This window comes from Etheostoma cragini, chromosome 24, assembly GCF_013103735.1.
Source record: "Etheostoma cragini isolate CJK2018 chromosome 24, CSU_Ecrag_1.0, whole genome shotgun sequence".
Lineage (NCBI taxonomy): Eukaryota > Metazoa > Chordata > Actinopteri > Perciformes > Percidae > Etheostoma > Etheostoma cragini.
Genome location: NC_048430.1, coordinates 5263972 through 5270032, shown reverse-complemented (window position 1 = coordinate 5270032; position 6061 = coordinate 5263972). Strand labels below are relative to the sequence as shown.

The window sequence follows — 6061 nt, the reverse complement described above, 5'->3', positions numbered from 1 at the left end:
TGGGCATATTAACAAATAAAGGGGTTAGTTCACCCAAACTACAAAATGAAGATCCTAGATGACACTGCCTACCGAATAAATCTATATAAATCTATTTAAGAGAGAATAGTGCAGCTACCTTTTTGGTTTATTACTTAGACTTCTTTGTCTCTCTTTATCTCTCTCGCTGTCCCCATCCCACTCCATCTCTTTTAATCTACCTCCCCCTCCCATTCTAAAATCTGTTTTCGTGGGCCTCTTTGTATTAGTTTCTCTCTGATTAGATCAGTTCATTCACAGATGTCACTTGCCAGAGACAGATAGCTCCCAGACTCAACAGAATCTTCTCAACTAAACCCAAAATGCTTCTTTCCTACTTTCTTGTCTGTGCTCGGCTGGTACCAGCCGTCCATCTTCCCCTCGCTGATTAAAGCGAGCGCATTACTGCCCGCGTGTGAACTCATTTAGAAGGCCAGAGGTCAGTTTGAGGTGAATGCGTTTTTCAAAAAGGGGCCTTAGCTGTGATTACAGAATCTCTTCACAAAAAGTCACATTTTCACACAATTTCTTAACTCCCGAAGTGAGACCCGACCACATTCAGTGGCAATTGTACGTCAGCCGTACAGAATATCTCCTATCCTCACATGAGTCATGCAATATGAATTTATATCTAATGTACTGTCCAAGATAGTGATCAGTAACTAGGCATGGTTTTAAGAAACTGGATATCAAGTCATAAAGATGCTGGAAGACAATATGCCGATGGAGCTCATGGTTGTTTAACTGCAAAATATGTGGGCGTTGGGATTAAAGGATGCCGATCTTGCCTAGATTGAGACCCCTTTAAGTGTCCATCTGCACATGTTTTAAGTAAATCCTGCAAATCCCAGACTACCCACAGCGTTGGTGCCCTCTGCAAAGGTCTTGGTTGTAACCTCGTGCTTTATCCCCGTAATGGTCTCTCCCCGAGAGAGGAGACGGTCTCCACCGCATTCCGCGCATTCCTGGTTGTTAAAAAATAAGACCTCTAAACTCAGTAAAAGCCAGCTTTCCTAAATTCAAAGAGCGGTCATGGAAAGGTTGGAAAATGGAAAGAGCAAGATAAGTTTTCTCCCTCTACATTTCATAAATAAATGTAGAAGCTAAGGTATAAAGCAAACAATAAAAAAACTGTTTAAAGACGTTTTACTAGCTTTATGGTCACAGCATCTTTTATCTTCTTTTTGCTTGATTTCTTCGGTGCCATTAAAAAGTGACGATAAAACCTGAGTAAAATCAAAAATATGCAAAATAACTGCATTAGATACACAAACACCTTGAGAGATTGTTTCTTAAGAGCAAAAGCACAGTGTCATCATGTCTTTTGGTTATGTTTCTGTGCAGAAATCTTAAAAGATGTCCATTGCGTGTGTCAAATTAGGATTCTGAACTCAAAACTCCATCTCTAATTGCACAATGTCATTTGGAGCCCAATCGTAATATCACCAGTGGCAAGACGGGAACATGTAGTTCAAGGTGAAAAACTTGACTTTGCGGTGTTGAGTTAGAGGACGCATGACAAAGCTTCAGCTACAGTTTCTTCTCCGCTGAAAGACTTGAATGAACGAAGGCCTTGGGTCTGTGTGCTTTAATTCTGAAGAGTGCTCTTGGATAACTTCCAATGGGGAAAAAAAAAAACTTTCAAATGCAAGGACTGGGCAGTATCTCTATCTACATTCTGGCATCAGGGAAATAAGATAAGATGAGCCTGTATTCTCCACAACAGTCTCCCCGCAGGCTAAACTATAAATAAAATACAAAAATGTTCTTCTTGGTCCACATAAAAAGCACAAACTTGCATTATGTTGAGCTTTATTTACGTGTGATTTCTATAGTTACAATGCTCTTATGGCCACCATACTTTTTGCATTAAAGTGCTGACATAAACTAACAGTAGAGCTTGTTGGATGGTGAGACAGTTGTTGCCACTTCTTTCTGGCATCGGAATCGGAGGGACTATATTCAACAATTTCTGTATCCAACATTTGGCCTCATCATGCATTGACTGGCCAGTTGTGTGGAGGTGAGAAAATAAGAATTGTTATAGGGTCTCTCTAAACGTGCGTGCCATTATCTCCATGTTTATTAAATAACTGCATGTTGTCTCTCGCTGTGACTGGCAGTTTTTCACAGCAATTTTGAGTGAGGCCATTCAGAGCAGATAAAACTTCTCTGGCTGGAGCTATGCCTTCATTGATACATTTATTTTCTCTTCTTTATTTTCATATTTTTGTTATATTTAAAAAGCAAGCTACGGCATGAAAATCAAAATACCAACCCTAAATCATTTATTTTGCTCATAAATGCAGCCTTTTAGCAGACTGGCATTATAACCTCTTAGTTCGTAGTTTGGCTGGCTTCGGAAGAAATGAGGGGAAGAGAGAACTCTCAAAGCATATTGTAAAAGAATGGGTCAAATGTTGATCATTTCCTTTTCAAGCAAAATGAAATTGTATAAATCTACTGGTAGCTAGGTAGAGTCTTACTGACATGCTTGAAAGTGTGGCCTTCCGACATACATTCCGATTTCACAACGCAACATATACTGTATACTGTACACAGTACAGGCCAATAGTTTGGAACCACCTTCTCATTCAATGCGTTTCCTCGAGATGGTTTGGGGGAGCTGGACCGCAGGGTGAAGGCAAAAGGGCCAACAAGTGCTGAGCATTTCAGGTGACTACCTCTTGAAGCTCATCAAGAGAATGCCAACAGTGTCCAAAGCAGTAAACAGAGCAAAGGACGGCTACTTTGAAGGAACTAGAAAATTAGACATGTTTTCAGTTTTTTCACACTTTTTTGTTAAGTACATACTTCCATAGGTGTTCATAGTTTTGATGCCTTCAGTGATACTCTACAGTGTAAATAGTCATGAAAATAAAGGAAATGCATTGAATGAGAAGGTGTGTTAAAACTTTTGGCCTATACTGTGGGCTGCATATTCAACATGTTCACTCTCAGTATGAAAATACATATGTGTCTACATTGACGTCAATGCACTATGTATGTGCCCTATATTTTTCTTCTTCCTAGAGTGAGGGAACACTTCATATCTTGGGGGACTAGTAGAGTGTTGAGGAAGTTAGCGGTCTTGCTCTTGCTGGGAACTGACCCAAGATGGAAAGTCTTTTCCTGTCCTTTTCCAGAGAAGCATTGTTAAGGAGCCGCCTCAGCCCAACTGATCCCACTCCAACGGCCAGACACACACACAGCAACAATCCCCACAACAGCACACACGTTCAAACGCTGTACATGGACACACACGCAGGCTAGCAACCATCCACCACGGGAAAGCTGTATATGAAACATGCCATCTCAACTCTGCCTGCTAATGGCCATGTAGCACATTATGGTATTTTTTTTTAGGTATAACAGGCCTCCGTGGTCACTGAAATTGAATTTTCTAAATTCAGGAAAGATGTTTGTGTCAAAACTCTTCACTGAATTCCCCTAACAACATCCATTTGATATATTAGCATCAAATTGGTGAAAGAACATTTGAAACTGACCTTACAGGAATTCCAAAACACTTTATCTAATTGAAATGTCTGTCAGCGCTTGGTTTTCAGTGGTGCGTTCAATTTTGGACACGCTTTCTGGGACTTATCAGACCCAAACAAACAGTTCCATTTGATGTACAAAACTTAATTTTGGGCCAAAAGGCCATTTCTGAGTCTAGGATCATGCAGTCCTGGATACAAGAAGGAATTTAACCCATAGCTCTTTGCAAACAGCACTTACTCCCTTAAGGCAATATGTTAGGGATTATTTGGGATATAGCAACCATTGAGCAGCTGGCTTAAAGCTTTCACATTGACTGTAAAATTCTGAAAAAATGTTTAGGGATTATGATTTTTTTTTTTCTCTTTTGGTTATGTACAATTGGCATGACTGGGATGGGACGGCAGATGCCTGCTAAGGATTTTTGATCAAAGATTGCCTCGTATGGGAGGGTAAATGACTGACTTGAGATTAATTTAAGCTTCTTTCCTTGTGGGCCGCATAAAAATGGGTTTTTTTTTTATGAGTAGCAGCCAAAACAGCTGAAGTTGCAAGGTAGAGACAGCTGGGAGACATTAAAAGTTCCAAAGGTTAAATCGCTGCTGAGGACGTGTCATGGATACAGAATTGGAGACAGATGAATGTTTTTAATTAGTAAATAACAGTTGCAAAGCACTAACTCCATCACTACGACTCAAGTATTCACCATCTTTGCTTTGAGTTTCTCTAACAGAAAGGTTGTTTTCACACACATTAATTGCAATCAGATCTATGTTGCTTGTTTTTTTTGGTCTAATTGGTGTTCTTTCCATGTGGATGGCGGAGATTCCCAGTCAGATGCATTTCAGCTTTAAAGACAAGTTTCTTGGTTGTAAAAACAACTTTTATGTTGGCATTTCCTAGTCCGAAACCAGTAATTGCAATTACTACAATAAACATGAATGCAACATTCTACTCTCATAGAGGTTTTAGTCAACAAAAAATAAATAAATCTTATGGCAGCCACAGTCACATTCTTGGTATGCTTTCAATGTAAAACATCTGCAAAAACAACAAAACAACTAAGTAGAAAAGACTGGAATTAAGTGTGATGAGTAGGCTATGACATGACCATGTTTTTGGATTGATTGAGTTAGTATATTATGCTACTTCAACCATGTGAGCTGTGAGAATGCAGAGGACTGTACTGCAAATCAAGATGAACATGCCCTGGATTTCTTTCAGTTACCCAGCCTCACCTAACAACCACGGTCATGCATACGCCGTGTCGCGACAGTTAACAGCTTGTTCAATCCACCCAGGCTTTCCCAATCAAATAAAAGATATACAACTGAACATTATAACACTTGTGTTTTCCGTAAACTGTCGTTGCTTTAGCCTATTATTTCAGTTGAAACCCTGGAAGTGGTAATCGATTCATGAGAAAACATAATTCAAACCGATGTGTGCATTGACAACTTGTCTGTGATTGGCTGGAGTGATTTGTTGTATTTTGGTGCCTGTCCTGTGCCCCTACTGTTTGACTTTACACCCCGTGTTGTCTCCTGCGACCGGGCTTTTCCACAGTGTATTCAGGGGGCTGGCAGCTAGCGGCTAGAGAAGAGATGAATACAATTTGAGACAAAACTGAAATCGCGCTGAAACCATGCAGGAACTCGTACTGCACCTTTTAAGTAGTCATAACATTATCCATTTGCTTATGAACCTTCCATTCATTAAGATTGTCCCACACTCAGTTCTGCAAATGGATAACGGGATGACTTAATTTGTAAGTGCTGGGCGCAAGACACAACTTAGCTATTAACTAAACAACAGATTCGAGAACAAATGGTAAACAGATGGGAATATCACAATGAGTTCCGTTTACTCCGATGCAAGATGTAAATTGGCTTTAGACTGCCTGCATGTGTACTATGCACATATCCACATACGAGTTTGCATGCAAGCGAGCATATGTGCAAGAACATGTACACATGCGCACAAACACACAGATATGACACATCTAACTGCACACTCACACACAGCCGGCCCAGACTCCACCCCCAGTGGTTCAGTGATTGGCCTACTTAGAGCCAGGGCAGCCCACTGGTAGATTTGAATACAGGGTAACAGAGAGGGAGGGATGGACAGAGAGGAAGAGGAGGGGAAGGGGAGATTGAGAGGAGGGCGGTGCACTAGTTTGTCCTCCGCTCTCTTTCTCTCCCTCTCTCTCTCTGCTGGGTCAGGATGGAAAGGCTTACACAGGCAGGGGAGGAAACATGTCATGAGAGGTGATGACACAGCCACGGAGACATATCCACATCCTCACTGACTCCCAAGTTCGCTGCATGCCACCACTGCCGTCGCTTCTGCTGCTGGTAGCGCGTCCCACAGAGGAGAGAGAAAGCCAAAGATAGCCTCCACTCTCTCCCCACCTCTCTCTCTTCCTCTCTTTTTCACTTTATTTGTGGATGATGGGATTTTAATCATGTGGAAGGTAAGAGGAGTGGAGGAGCTTGTTTTGTTATGTTATTCAGACTATTATGGGGTGAAGGGGGGGGGG

At 41.2% G+C, this 6061-nt stretch overlaps 1 protein-coding gene across 3 annotated transcripts in view; it reads left to right on the top strand.

Moving 5' to 3' along the window:
- LOC117939382 (E3 ubiquitin-protein ligase Midline-1-like) overlaps nt 1–6061 on the top strand; it is a 51391-nt gene that overhangs the window by 11683 nt on the left and 33647 nt on the right. The window contains exon 1 of one of the 3 annotated variants that reach the window (XM_034864699.1): nt 5671–5995. The exons of 1 other annotated variant lie outside the window; for it this stretch is intronic. The gene's annotated coding sequence lies outside the window, so the exon portion shown is untranslated. Of the gene's footprint in view, nt 1–5670; nt 5996–6061 lie in introns of those variants that run through there. One more of the 3 variants, XM_034864697.1, reaches the window with a different exon arrangement.